Source organism: Zootermopsis nevadensis, unplaced genomic scaffold (genome assembly GCF_977971745.1).
Source record: "Zootermopsis nevadensis isolate Lab colony 2312 unplaced genomic scaffold, Znev_1.0 Znev_ptg000011l, whole genome shotgun sequence".
Classification (NCBI taxonomy): domain Eukaryota; kingdom Metazoa; phylum Arthropoda; class Insecta; order Blattodea; family Termopsidae; genus Zootermopsis; species Zootermopsis nevadensis.
Genome location: NW_028259143.1, coordinates 18,665,953 through 18,681,543, shown reverse-complemented (window position 1 = coordinate 18,681,543; position 15,591 = coordinate 18,665,953). Strand labels below are relative to the sequence as shown.

The following is a 15,591-nucleotide window of genomic DNA, read 5'->3' as shown; positions in this document are numbered from 1 at the left end:
AGAAACATCCTTGCTGTAAGTGAGATTTCAGCTTCTCACAGCGGCAAGTAATCTAGTAGAAACTGGCCGACGTTTCAGAGGTGCTTATTACCTACCATCATCAGGGCGATGATTGCCCAATGATGCAGGAAGTAAGCACCTCTGAAACGTCGGTCAGTTTCTAGCCATTTTTGTCAAGGTAGAACTGACCTTTGTCAAAGTTATTTCTACAGACGCTGACGAAAACTGTCGCTCTGCTGCTGTAGCCATGTCTTCCCGACTCAAGGGGTTGTTTTCGAGGGTCGCGATGTGTCGACTTAGGGCGTCTACATGCTGGATAGACTATCCTGGGTGGAAATCGAACTCCGCTAATCTGAGAGACCATCTCATTAACCGGGAGTTGGTGTCTGAGAATTTCTTTACATAAACCCAAAGACTACAATCACGCAACAAATTTTACCCACTTCTGTCTTCCTTTCTCTCTCTCTCTCTGCGAACTTGGCCACAACGAATTCTAGTAACGAACCCAATAAACTACGTATTCAGCGGGAGAAGGGCATCGGAATAACAGGTCGATCCAGAATCCTAATCTACCACACGCTTCGTAGCCGAATGGGTTACGTAGGAGGACGACGTCGGCAGTTCGAGACCCAGCGGATTCTTACGGTAGTATTAAGTTCTAGAAATAAAAGGAGGGCAGAAACGGGTTTGGTTTTGTATGCTTTACCTTCCCGATTTCTGCCCGTTCTAAATGGCGTGAAAGTCGAAAGTAACTAAAAATTCTTGAAATATTCCGAAAAAAAATTGAAGTAGACATTGCTGCAGAGCTCGACCGTCCATGTACGACGCACCGTTGGACTTGCCTTAAAAATAAATAAACATCACGTACAAGCAGCTTAAAGTGTCTCGTTTGTGTGCGGTAGTTGGCTGCCTGTTTTCTGAGTCAAAGTCACACGGTGCGTGATACTGGCTGGTCACGTTCTGAGGCTAACTTCTTCGGTGCGTGCTACTTTCCGCGTTCCCTGACAGCACAAGTCCCTCGGCGATACCGACTACATAAGAATAAAATTAAGAATATATATACGCATGTGTATATAAATATGCATATATATATATATATATATATTTGAGAGAATAAGAAATTTTGGTAGAATCAAAAAAGAGTAAAAACATAATATAATAAGAAATCACACAAAGTACGTCGCCGTGGCTTCTGTGTGCGCGCGCGCGAGTGCGGTGCATGCTACTTGGTCGGTCGCGTTCTGAGGCAAAGTCAGACGGCGCCGATACCGACTTGGTAAGAATAAAAAATAACAATATATATATATATATAAGTGTTAGTGCGCTGTCACGGGGAGGCTGCCCGTGCCTCTGGCGGCAGATTGCTAGAGGACAACTGCGTCTCTATCTCAACCTCACCCTCCCCTTCCAACTCACGTGACATGTGACGGACGACCTTGAGATCATCACAAGGAAACTCAGACAATGATTACGAGAGAAATGCATCTGGGGCAATGACAGAACATCATTTAGAAGTGGTGGAATGATGACTGTAGGTGCTAAGGAGCTAGTTATTATGAGAAACTGGCAGGGTGCTGGGGCCACCAACCTGGTCGCAAATACTTTGAGTGGACGTGGGGATTCCCCACTAAGTAAAGGAGAGCCCACCTAAATGTTTTACCTTGAGGAAACATCTCTCCATGACACCAGCAGCAGCAATCTCAATGTAACAAGTAGAAACAACAAAATAAAGAGAGCAATTCTACAAAAACATTTCTTTTGTATCTGACATTACGTCATTAAACAGTTTTACGAGATGAGTTTTAGTGCACGCTGATTACTGAATTGCCAGCAATTTCTGATTGAGGTCACAATGTTTATTAAGATCCCGGGACCCCTTCAACATGATGATCATATGCTGATTGAATACCCAATAACAAGATCAATAAAACGTGCAACAAACAAAGCTACGTTCTACCTCCAAGAATCATACGCAAAGGAATCTTCACTCACAGACGGCTCGAACATCTAATATTTTAACAAACATCTGGCAAAAGAGCTGTACCACTTAAAGTCCTCTCCCTTCCATTTCAGCACGGATTCTTACAGTAGTAAGAAGGTCTAGAAATAAAAGGAGGGGAGACACGGGTTTCGTATTGTATGCATTTCCTTCCTGATTTCTGCGCTCTAAAAAATAACTGAGGGTTTTCGTGGGTGCGATATGGGAGCCCAAAATGAGAGGAAGGAGGGGTTATGTAAAAATATATTTATGAGGGAGCAGCCAAGGTGGTCAACGAACACCAAACAGACATATCATTTCATTTCCAGGTCAACAATCTTTAACCAAACTAAATGGTCAATAACTTCTGCCTGTCTCTCTCTCTCTCACACACACACAAAAACACAATCTCTACATTCTACACCGAAATCTCTGATATTTTAGAACCCCAAAAGTACAAGTATATATACACACATATTTTCTGTAACTGTGTCTGCGAAATGTGATAAAAATTATATTGAGTGTAGATTATATTAATGGACGATGAAAGAGAATTTGTTTTCACTTTTAATATTTCAAATTGCAGGGACAAGGCGGCAGACATGAATGTTTGTAGATCCGGGATGTCGACTTGTGTCATCGAGAACCTACCGAATGCAAGCGATTACGCCTACAAATACAGAGAGAAATTAATGGAGGAGAAACGTAAAAAAATGTTGAAGGAGAAACGTAACACTCCTTCTGTTGATGTAGCGACGGGTTTGAACCTGGTGTGGTTACATCGTTTCTTACTTTGGTGCGTGGAAAGAGTTCAAGGTTTTCTCTGGATACCTTGACATAGATTCAGTCGGTGGGCGAGGATCTCCGACTCTCATTGAATACACGGATAGGCCTTAATTGGAGCGGCGCTCGCGGGAGGGCAGCGAAGTCACTGAGCTGGTGCAATTCTTCACGACACAGTTGTTGTTGTTGTTGAAAATAATGTAGAAAACTAGGAATTGGTGTAGTAGCTACAAAAACATAAAATAAAGAGAAATTTTGTTTGCAGCAAAGAAGGAAAAATTATTTCTTCTCGTTATTTTCTGCTCAAGAAGTTTTATTGAAATTAATTATTTTAAAAACGTTTAATTTTATCTAAAAAATTACCATTCATCAACACACAGCAGTTTCTCTTTACGTCTTGTATTAAATGAATCCACTTGTGGCGACATGTTTCGAGTTACGAAACCGTCATGATTAAATGTTCTTGCTTCATGAACATCGTTTACAAAAACGTCATTATGAAGGCAACAGACTGTGAATTTTGTATCGATTTCTGATCTACGTGTCTTATTTAAAAAATTGCAAAATTAAATTTGGCCGAGTTGTGCCATGTGCCTGAGGAAGAACCAACTGTAATCGTCTAGCCATGAGGTCGAGCTCGGACTATGACCGCCCATCAAGGACGAAGCAATGTCAGCTGTCCTTTCGAAAAATCCACATCCAGGAAGTTCGAAACTTCTTTCAACTGGCCATTGCAGTATTTCGCCCCTGGGAGGTCCGACCCCTATTAATTGGGTTAATGCAAAAGTAGGCATAAGTGACCTAGCGTCTCCACGCGATGTAAACTGTAACAGTTGGCCTCGGGTATCGAACCGACCAATCAGAGACTTGAATTTAAAATATTCCACCAATCACAAATCTAAGCGGGAAGTCCAACCAATGATGTTACAAAATCTCAGATTTCGGAATGAGTGGGGGAAATTAATATATTTGAAACGCAGACTTCTTTTGAGAGGAGTCGGCAGTTGTTGCAAGTTGAAACGGTGTCACGGACTCATCGGTGAATTACATTAACTTAACATGATGATGGAAACAGAGTTAGTCTCCGAAACATTTGTCTTTGACGCTGCTAGTCGCCTACTCTACATGGCGCAAAAACCAGGAACACGGCCGTGGACCTTTTAGTGGTCAGAGTCTGAACCCAATGCAAGGAATAAAAGGTCATTCCTACTGACCTGTTCTATGTGAACCGTGGACCACATGACAACGGTTTATGAAGATGGCCGACAGTCATTGAAGTCCTCTTGCAAAATGCACGAGATGGTGTACAGGATTTGAAAGTAGTGTGGAAATATTTTCGCGTGTGAGAAACTCGTCCTTTTAATCCTCTGACGGTAGACGCGGAATGAGCTCGTCGCAAAATGCGCAGCTGCAAGGCGAAAATGTCGTCAGCGGGATTCGAACCAGTGATCTCAGTGTCTGATGACCGTTCTACACCGCAAATATGAGCGTTGGCTTCATAAATCTTGTTACAAACAAACACAAAAAATCAAATGTTACAACTTCGTTTATAAATAAATCTTAAATGTAGTGACGAGTATACTCGTCAACATTTAAATTTTAAATCCAACGTTTACAGCGTCGTTCTGCTCGCATGACAACGGCGATACTTCGGAAAAGAAATTTCTGCTACAGGAGGTAAAATAAAAGAGATGATTTGCCCAAGGGCTCTGTCTCCATTCTTCCCCTCCTTCCAGTCCTTGGCTCTAATAACGCGGGTTGGGGTGGAGGCGTGGGGGGTTGTACCGATATATTGCGACTCCTCGGTGTGGGTTGCGATTGGGAGGTTTCGGTTGTCGAATGCCAGAACGCAGATCCGTGGAAAAGACAAACATCGAACGAGAGGTAACATCACAATTATTATTGTGTTCCCTCTTGTTTCAGATCCATGTTTCTTCTCCGTACATTTTATTCGTTCGCCGTTGTCTGTCTCTGTTTTCCAATGAAACGATTCGAATTCAAAAGAAAAGTTACTTTATTAGAAAAGGCATCGCGTTCGCCCCACATTTCTGACTACGGTTTACGCCGAGCTCATAAGGAAGTCGGCGTCCGCTGAATTTCCAAGATGATATACAAAGTATATAAGTAACGCCTCCGTCAATCCGGATTGGGGCCTCTGAAATGGCACGACGTTTCTTTCAGGCTACTAGCTACGAACTGGGCGTTCGGGCTTCAATTCTTGGCAGGACGGGGGTTTCCTTCCCTTTTCCACAATGTCTGGGGACAACCTAGAATCTAGGTGAAGTTATTAAACGTCCATTAACCTAATTAATCAATCAGAGATTGTAAGAAAAATAGATTCTACAGCATCTTCTATGTCACTTTAAATTTACCCTGAAACATAAGAGTAAGTTGAAGGATAATATTAAAATGGATTGTAATGAAGTTAAATGTTAGAGAGTGGGTTGAATTTGAATAAGGATAATCTTGTGAACACGGTGATGAACCTTTGGATTCAATGAATTTCTTGAGTGATTCCGATGAAGGACTCTGATCCATGCAAAACAGAAATTAAAAAGTAGGAAGAAGAAATAGACAGCTTATAGCCCTTTTAGTGCGAAAGAATTTCGTATGTAATCGCAATAAACCTTCGTTAGGCTCCGTCTTTTGTTTAGATAGTTCTAGAAGATTTCCGGTTAAGTGAAGAATGTGCAGTAGAAGCCTATACTGACGATGGTTTTGAAGTGGCAGGCTCTAAGCCTCTTTCACAGTTAAAATTTCTCTCCAAATGACCAATATTCATGGGCCATTGACTGGTAATCATTATATCATATATTAATTATGAACCGAAAAGTTGAGACATTATAAAATGGCATCGTTAATGAATATTAACTTAAAATTCAAAGGAAGGCGACTGTCTTTTGGATATTTGGTCACGCAGTCTGGCATTAATTTATTTCTTTATTTACTGAGACGAGACAACAGATTTCCCGCGAATAAACTTTGTGTTGTTGGACCAAAAATGACCATTTGCTAATTACATGCCATAGTGAATTATGTTTATAGTTAAACACGTGCAAATCAATATACGTCATCATTACATGCGCCGTACGAACAGGAAGTGGAAGTGTTGACACGCGCGCTATCTGTGTCTGCGAGCTGAAACTAGCTGCGTGCACGGTCTACATCAACACTCTCCTGCCATCTGTCGGACGAGGAACTTCGGGACGTTATTGATTTTTCTGCGCTTGAGGAAGGAAAGACTTTGTCCTTGGTTTGCAGCGCCGATCAGTGGTCAATCCAGAACGAAAGAAATTTCGTTCTTACCGCCGTGAGAACTTTAGATTCTGCTGGTATCCTCGAAGAAATGAAACTGTTCTGTCTTGTAACACAATGGACTCGGGCCGGAATAAATGATGTGTTATGTTAACCACGTCCTGGTTAGTGGCGCATTCTGGTGAGGTATTGTCGAGGTACCAGGCAGTTAGAAGGCGTAGTCTTCGTTCAGGCCCGGCTTATCATCTGTTAAGCTGATTCTGTATTCGATTTTATCTCCTAAAGATACTTCGAATTCCCCATTTGATTAGAGCTGTCTCATTTTTCCATTACTCCGTATGTGCCTTAACTTAAATCAAGTTCCTAGTTTTGTGTATTTTGTGGTAATATTTTGTGCTTATTCATTAAAATACCTAAAAGTACCTTACAAAATACCGCGAATAAATAAATACATCTGTTAGCTGAAAGCATGGCATTTGAAGAGGTTGTGTAACCGTTCGCTTTCTTCTTTGCTTTGTTGCCAAGGTGGGTTTGGGTTCGATGAAGGGATTTATGGGACTCTTTTGCTGGGTTTACGGGGTTTAATTAAAGATCCCTCAGCTGAGGCTTTAGTTATTTATTTTCAGGTGAAAAACAAGTTGACAAACAAGTTACAGAAAAAGACTCCGGACACCTGCAATTTCCCACGATGAGGCGCAGGGGAGGACGGGGAGGGGACCTTGAGACACGATACAAGTGCAGCTGAAAACAAGGGATCCGGACATAAAGGCTAAAGCGATCTAATCAGCGCTGTACGTGGCAACGCTCAGCTACTTAACAAGTGCGTAGAAAAAAACTCACGAACTACGACTCGTAATTAAAGGACTGTGCAATCTGTAACGATCTGCTATGCATATTATTCCTGACTCAGGGCGAAAGATTTGACCTCGGCAGTTCTGACCTCTCTAAAAGTCTGAGGGTTGTAAATCTGCGGCTTCAAACCGACGTAGTATATCTGGTCGCTGCTTGATGCCTCCATCGTCAGGGCGATAAGACGACGTGATGATGGAGGCAGGAGGGACCTCCTACCAGACTTCGCGGCGCTACAACGCAGAAGACGGGCGTCTTCGTACTCCCCGCCGTGAGAACGTATTCTAGCTGAGAAAACATTTTCCTTATGCTCTGCGCGCACTACCAAGGTCAAAGCTTTTCTCCTTTTCTCGTAACTGGCGACAAATCTCCCACAACATTTTCCGATTTAACGGGCTGTTCTCCATTTAGGTTTTTCCGGTCACGGAACACTACGTCTGTGTGTACGTGCTCCATCACGCTCTAAAGTTATTTAATTATTTGACTGTACTTTGTAGAAGCTTCATTAAGTTACATCGCAGTAAATTTTACACGTTATTATTTTGAATATTCGTGTAGCATTGAAGTAACGAAGACGACAGTGTATAATTATTATGATACTTTGACATTCGGTCACAAATTGTCCGGATTTTTTATAAGCATACATTTATTTTAATTCGTACTATCAATTGCCCTGTTTTACATCGAATATAATAAAAGTGACATAGAAGTCTATTAACGCGAATACACGTCCACCAACACAACACGAGCAAGTCTTTCGCGGATGAATCTTAACTTTAATTACTGCACAAAAACACGCAGTACGCCTCTGACCTTGAAATTGAGACCAACCGTAAATGTACAGAGGTTAGGAAAATGGCAAAATCAAACACGGAAAAAGTTAATTTTGTTCTTAAACGAATTGAAAAGGGAAGTCATCAAGACGCCGCCTGAGATATTTACTGTAACTAAAATGCATTCGTAATTACCGTGGCACAAAGCACGAAACTTTCTCTGAACTCTTTCGAATTTGGATGATTCAGTTGTCGTAATGGAGTTCCAATTTCGACCGCACAAAACAGAAACAAACTCTCAGAGACAGAGACGAAACAGACGCCACGAGGAATTGAGAAAGAAGAGGCAATGAAATGTATCAAAGGCGACATTTTAAGCCCCTGAAAATATGACGTCAGGTGGACTTAAAACACAGCTCTCAGTCCAGAATCTTTGATACTATTTTACAATTCATAATTTCCGTTAATACTAACAATTTATCTCGTAAATAATGACAGAAGTTTTAGCAACATCAATTTCAAAACAACATTTTTACACAGAATCAAATACGATGTACTAAGTACTAAGATTTGTGTTCATCCATCGCTCAGCGTTTCAGGAGCTCGCTTTGTTTCTAGGATATTGAACGACAGAGAAACAGCTGTACTGAATACATTGCACCACCATTAGAACATACGAGAATTATGTTTAAAAACACACGAAGGTTTGCTCCTAATATAATAGTCAATGCTCATCATAATTTGCTATGCGAGTGCGACGTAGGAGACCTTGGTAGCACGAGATGAAAACGAGGTGATGGTGGCGCCTCTTGTGGAACTGGGAGGAGTCTGGAGTAAGGCGCTCGGTTTTATTTACGTGTTTTTGGTAGTCGCCGTGAAGGTATTTTTACATTTAATTTACTCTAAAGAGAAATATTATAAATTGCGTAATTTTAATGTGATTTGTATTGATTCTGCTGGAATAAACTGTGTTAACTGGACAAAGTTAAAATTAACATCTTACTGGACGGTAAAGAGGCTAATTGCACTTTCGAAACAAATATATTTTTGTTGAAAAAACAACATTTCAGACGCTGGCTCTGCTTACATTATCCTGTAACACTAGAAAAACTAATTCAATCCCCAGGAAATATCCAAAAACATGCATCAAGTTAACAACAAAACTTCGTGATGATGAATTGTTGAAGGCGTAGCCCCTCTGCTCTGTGTTCTGGACGTCCTGTGCTCAAGAATTGGACTGCGGATGAGCTGTCCTGGTTTTTGTTAGTTGTTCCAAGTACCTGCAGGCGCAGTACCTTCCGATAAATCACAGATTTACGTACATCATTTTCACAGAGTGTCAAAATTCAACTTGAGCTAGGGATGACACGAGTTACCTGAAACCTTTTGATGAACATTAAGCCCTCCATTCCACAATTCTTATACGTGACGTTAAGGCAAATGTTAAAATTATTCTTGTGATAAAAGTCGAGTTAATTGACTCATGTATAGTTAGAGAAATTCTTATAAGAATGACTATTTCAGACATTAAATTTCAGAAACTGGATCCAGGCACTGCTATTACTACAGACACGTGAATAATTTCGGAAAGATTCAGAAAATCTCTTCGGTTAACATTCAACACATGACATCGCTAACATGAAAATAAATTTAAGGTTGCTAGGTTACAGGTTCAGACTGAAATGGCAGGATTTGTAAGAGGGAACTTCTTGAAAAGCTAAAAACTGAATGCATTTGAAGCTGTGAACGAGGGTTTGGTGACCAGGAAATTATTTAAAATTATCAGGTTCATCCTGTTTGGCCAAGGAACGATGCATCCCCATAATTTCTAAATTACCAGATTCACGAATACAACTCTGTGGTCACACAACAGAGGTTTAACAGAAGTTTGTATCATCACACTTCCGTTGCTTGGCCAAAATATCAAAACGTTCTTTCATCATTCCGAGCATTTTTGGTCACCCTGTCAAATTTTTCAATTCTGTACATTCATGAAAGCAAATAATTGACACTTTTATAAGTGCCACAGAGTGTCACAATTAAGAAACCAAAACAATCCCCCTCGTCTGTGTTTTTTAAAGACCACCCATTAGTCTCATCGTATCCGTCCGCGAGTAATTGTCCAAATTACCCGAACCATGTTAATCAAAATCGATGAATCACAACTTCGTAAAATACTGCCCGGACATTTCCATTATAATTTCCACGTCACTTATGTGCATAAGTCGACTCTCCTATTCAAATCCTCACAACCTGGAGAAAATAAGACAGACGAACACGTGTCAATAGGCGACGCGAAATAATATTAAAACGGTTAAAGGACAATTAACTTGGGCAAATCACGAATCATAACCGCGCACAGACGAAACAGTGTGACCAAAATGGACGGATTTCCGTCAAAGTAAAACCGAAAACCAATTTCGGACGTGCATCGTTCTTTGTTTCACCCGCTCGCCACGTTGAGGCACAGGAAATGAGCGGGAACTGTAACAAACAAACAAACAAACAAAACGACTTCTGTAAGAACGGCTCAACAATCATACATTGGAAGTAAGAACACGAACTCAGAAAACTTACCTGTGCTGTTCGTTGACTCCGTGACTCATCTCTTCTGCTGTGCGCATGCGCAGAGTTTAGTAGCCATTTCTGATTGCTCACTGCAGTTGTCCGTTTTGACAAGCGCAACTTCGAAGCGACACGACTGCAGGCCATCCACTTCGGCGAACGAAAACGCGGACTAAAATTTATCGAGCTTTTACGACGTCGCAATAAGATCGGAAATGAAACGAGAACACGAAATTCAGATTTGTCGCGCTGGAATGACGGTTCACTGAATCGAAGAACGAAACGTCGGAAACGAGGACCAAACAACGTCGAACCTCTCACCCACCTTTATTCTGTCACTTACCTTTACGCCCGTGCAAGGAGTTCGCCTTCCTGAAAAAAATAACAGCGACACGGATTCGCGGCCCGGAACAACACACGAAACTCCTAATTTGTTCAAACCAAAGCGCGTTATTACGTCGGCGAAGTTTTCGTCGTGCAAAATCCTAACTCCGGCGCCAATTCCGCGATTCTCGCGGACAAACGAAACGCAAAATGTTCGTGTAACTGATCTGCGTTCGATAACGCTGAATTACGCTTTCTTATGAAAAAACACAATCGATGTCTTTCTCTAACGTCGAATAACCTGTAATTCAGTTCACAGAATAAAACACACAACAAAACATAATATTTCTCTTCAGAATTCCTGACAATAAATAACCTTACAGATTCAGACAAATCTTTCAGCACTGAAGCGAAAGATTGAAGAACCAAATTACGTATTTTGGCTTTACTGAATCTTTTTCCTTGCAATGCGATTTGTTCACAGGAAGAGAATGCAAAAGTTCTTTTTGTCTGTCTCTCCTTCTCGCATTGATTTCATTGGTCGTGCCGACCGAACCTGTCAAGTTGTGCACCCTGTGATAAAAAAAACACACAGAAATATCAAACCCTCCTGACTGAACGTCCATTGCCATGGACACAAAAGCTAAGTGCACGCGACCTAACTTGGGCACCTATCGGGGAGGGCAGGGAGGACACTTACAAACTATAAAAAAAAGTATAAAGTGCACAGGGTTGCCAACTTGACCTTAACCTAACATGCCCTCAGTCGTGGCGGGCGCCGCGTCAAATACAAGTTGCCTGGCACGGACCGACGTGGTTATCGTTGGCAACCTGGGGCCTGGCCGCTCTGATAAGACCGTGCCGATGCTATGGCGTACAAGATCTGCCGCGAGCACCCAGCCCATCCTCCAGCGGATGGGTCCTCGTCCACTAGGGGTTCGGCCGACACTGGTTTTTTCTCTTAACTTTACTGTTTGCGCGTTGCTCCTCTTGCCATGGTCCCTGGTTCGAAGTCTCTCGCTGGCACAACACAACACAACACAACACAACCACAAATACTCAGAGGGCCGCTTCACTCACACACAGACTTTACACTCTTTCGAAACTCTGAGCCAATCTTTACTGAACACTAAACACTTCGAAATCCCTGACGAGCAAATATTCTCTTATATTTCCTGGTTTATCGAAAATCTTACCGCAATGACCAGAGCCTGCCTGCCTGTAATACACCGCGCGATATAACTACGAAATTTCGACATGTCTGTTAGTTCGCGATGAATGCGTGCGCCATCGAATTCGGCAAGTTATATGATCGTGTAACATGGCCTTTTAGTGTGAGAACATCACAGCCATAAACAAATCAATATGGTTACGATTGGCTGGGCATTTAGACAGCATACATAACACGTTGCGTATAAAATATAAGCTGTGGGGGGGGAGGCTCTTCAATGGACAGACAACCAATTTTAAAAAGATTTGTTGCTGATGTCTGCAAATCTCAATTTAACAATAACAAAACAGTTTTGGTTTTCCGTGCTCCGTCCACCACTGGTTGCATTCATAAGCTCCTCTGATCAAAAACCTCCTCTTTGCTTGGTTTCGTGATTTTATTCAGTTTCACATAGCGAAGACGGCCGTCCGATGTTTGGTCAAAATGAATTATTTAAAGTTTTGATTCCGGGTCCATGGAATCATCTTTTCTAGCACAGAACAAATTAGAAAACTAAGGCAACGCCTACATAAGTTCATACTCTACAATAACTGAAATTATTCTCGACTCGAAGCATGATGATATAACAACGATGTATCAGTTAAAGGAGTTTCATTTATTTCATTCCTTCCTGTGATTACATCAAGAAGGCCACGCCCAAGGAATTTGAAACCTAGCAGAAAACTTTGACACGGAAACGCGTGACACGAGCTAAGGGGCCTCGGAGTGGAGGAGAATATTATTAAAACGGAGTTAAGATCCGAATTTAAGGTAAATGGTTCGGACTAGGAGTAGAATTTCGGTTTTTCTGGTGACGAGAATTAACTTCCGTGTTCTTTTGTGGCAGTGAATTTCCCGAAAACGTTGTAATGTATGAAGACGTGGAAGAGAATCGAGAAGTCGAAACAGGGACAAAGAGATTCAGCGTCGAGGTGTAAATTAATTAAGAGCTCTTATTGAAATGTCAGGATAACATAACACCTGATATGGAAGCTGTGTTCAACATTTGCAAACTTCACTGTGGTAATCCTGACCGAAACTTCAGAACAAAACACATTAAATAGAAGGTTCTGTCCAACTACCCATCACACGTAATATATTTAGCGACATTTTTAATATTATCATACTACTCTTTATAATATTCCTTGAATTTGTGAGTGGGGACGCCTTTGGTCCCATTTATTTACTGTCGTGATTTCGACTGAAGTTCATTCTTAAGCTCTTTCACGAAACGAAATTTAAAATTTGTCTACATTCAAAGAAGCAACGGATGGCAGGGGCACACGAGAACGTACAAATCATGAAAAGTTAGTGTTCGCCGGCCATGCACACAGAAGGAAAGAATTATTAGGTTTATTAGTGAGTTAGTCATGCAGAAAGAATGATAATTTGTACGATTCGTGTGTGGAGTCTGCCATCAAATAATTTTATATCAATGTTTAATTTACGTGACGTCAGCGGATTTGACAGTTACTGCTCTTACTCAGTCACAATCCAAGAACCTTGGCTATAATGGGGAATAATTTGTTGGTGCAGGCGAACATGTTTCAAGTTTTGTACAAATTCTGAACACAATGAACCGAACTTTTTAAACGCACTGCAGTTTAGACTTCGTAGCCTAAGTAGAACAAACGACGGGAGTTTACGAGGAGATGAAAAGTGTTCATGGTTTCCTATCCTGGAAGATGAAATAGTGAAAGAATTCCTGACTCTATGGATAATGGGAATATTTTACGCGAGAGTACAGGAAAAGCTGCAAAGATGTAACAAATCATTTAACGTGTCGACGTAAAGATAAAATGTAACGTAGTTTGAAGGGGTGGAATGGTGCAGACATCCTAAGAAATGAATTTCACATTTCTCAAGTGTAATTAACTTTTTCATTTAATCACAGGAAGACAATTGTCCGTCATTCTATTGCACGAATCCAAAATCCCAGGATCAGCAAAAGAATTGCCCACGACTTAACTTTGGTACATTAGTGCTCACATCATTTTGCAGCTTCGAAAATAAAGTATAATATAAGACACAGTGACTAGTTATGCGCTGATAAACTGGATAAAAACACGAAACCTTCTGTACCAGCTCGGGAATCTATCCGAGAGCCTTCCGGATGCAACAAGCAGTGAGCCGAGCGAGGTCATTTTACGGTAATGTCACATGTAAATAGCTGATTATAAATATGAAAACAAAACTATTTAATATTAGCAATGACATCTGAGTGCATCGTAACCCTATTTGACTGAAATGTACTCATCAATTTATATGAAACCGAACTGACATAATATTATCACAATAATTATTTAAGTATCTCCTCAAGTGCATTTAAAATTATTTTCATGAAACTACGACAATAACTTTACAATGGGACCACTGAATTTTTAGACTAAATCATAAGAATGACAATCAACAATTAATGTCCTACAGTAATTTGATTCCCAAACGTTCGCCAGAATTTTGAAGAGAAACTTCTAGAAACTTTGCAAAACTCATTCATTATTAATATGTAATATAATTCAGATCAGCTTGAATATTCATGTCGGAAAAATCAAAATGTCTACCACTTTTGCAACTAATTAATTATTCATATTAATGTGTACTCGGTACAGTTCCTATAGGCTACGCGGATTACAAAGCCACTGGTCAGCAGTAATTTTGTGTACGTGCTCAAAAGTCGGCAAACAAATTTAATATTTTGGAAAAGTTCTTCATTTCTGAATGACTTGAATATTTAATATTTCTACATCGCAAAAAGACGCCATAATGGCTACCAACTTCGCACGTAATTTTCCATGTTGGAATGAATATCGTGAATAATGATTTTGCAATTGTTGACCGAGCAACGTGAAATCAAAGTCGAAGTTATTTCAAATCACGAAACTGTTACGACGTTTTTAGTGAACACTTCTTCATTGTTTCACACGACCTGATTTGCACACACCACGAACTACTTTTTATCCAACTATACAAAGAAAAGTGAAGTAGCTTTTGGACGTTTCCGAGAACATTTAATTTGTCTCTATTAATACGAAATCACAATTAATTTCACGTAAACTATTTAATACAACTTATGAACACTAGTTGCTTATTCTACAATACCAGATTCGTACGATGTAGGCCAAGATAGACTGCAGGCAGGCTCACGTCTCACCCTTACGAAGGCTAATGGCTCTCTGATGCTACGCGATTAAAAAAATGAAGAGCGATTTCGCCCGTAAGATGTCACCCCACCTGACATCCTGTGACGGTTCAAGCTAAATCTAACAAACGGACGGCATTTAATGATCAAAATAATAAGTGCAGACGTCACTAAATATATTTAGTACGCCTATTATTTGGGTTTTAAAGTTCGACACACATAAAATTATATAAATTTTAACCTGGGGTAAGTGACGTTAGAGACCAGACAAGCAAATGGCGCGCCGCGGTTCCCACGCTATGTCACTCTGTATCCCTCCGCTGTTACTAGCCAAGTACCCAATGTTTCAAGCTTTTCAACACAAAGCATTCGCCCAAAACGCAAAATGTAGGCGTTTGTGACACTGCATAAATGCCACTGACCAAGTTTCGCGTCGTAAATAATCCAAACACAAGAGAATTATTGAACATACATTAACTTGGAAACATCCAAGTTTCCCAATTAAAATCTGAGGGCCCACAAAATTGAGCCATCGTAGGTTTAGCTTCATGAAAATCTGTAGCCATTATTCAGTCTTTGTATAAATGTATTCAAATACATTAGGACTGTTCTCGTCACGTTATGAGCTCTAGATTTGACTGCGAAACAAACTATAGAACAGAATGCTTCTTGACAATGTAATAGTCGCTGGGCTATTCAAGAAATCTGACTTCTG

At 40.7% G+C, this 15,591-nt stretch overlaps 2 long non-coding RNA genes across 2 annotated transcripts; one reads left to right on the top strand and one right to left on the bottom strand.

Moving 5' to 3' along the window:
• Nucleotides 1–2,282: 2,282 nt before the first annotated feature.
• LOC147874157 (uncharacterized) lies at nucleotides 2,283–6,305 on the bottom strand. The gene is made up of 2 exons (XR_015534837.1): nucleotides 3,976–6,305; nucleotides 2,283–2,988 (listed from the first exon to the last, which is right to left on the bottom strand). It is a non-coding gene; the product is annotated as an uncharacterized LOC147874157 (long non-coding RNA).
• Nucleotides 6,306–6,410: 105 nt separating this feature from the next.
• Nucleotides 6,411–8,778, top strand: LOC147874156 (uncharacterized). The gene is made up of 2 exons (XR_015534838.1): nucleotides 6,411–6,541; nucleotides 6,643–8,778. It is a non-coding gene; the product is annotated as an uncharacterized LOC147874156 (long non-coding RNA).
• Nucleotides 8,779–15,591: the final 6,813 nt, after the last annotated feature.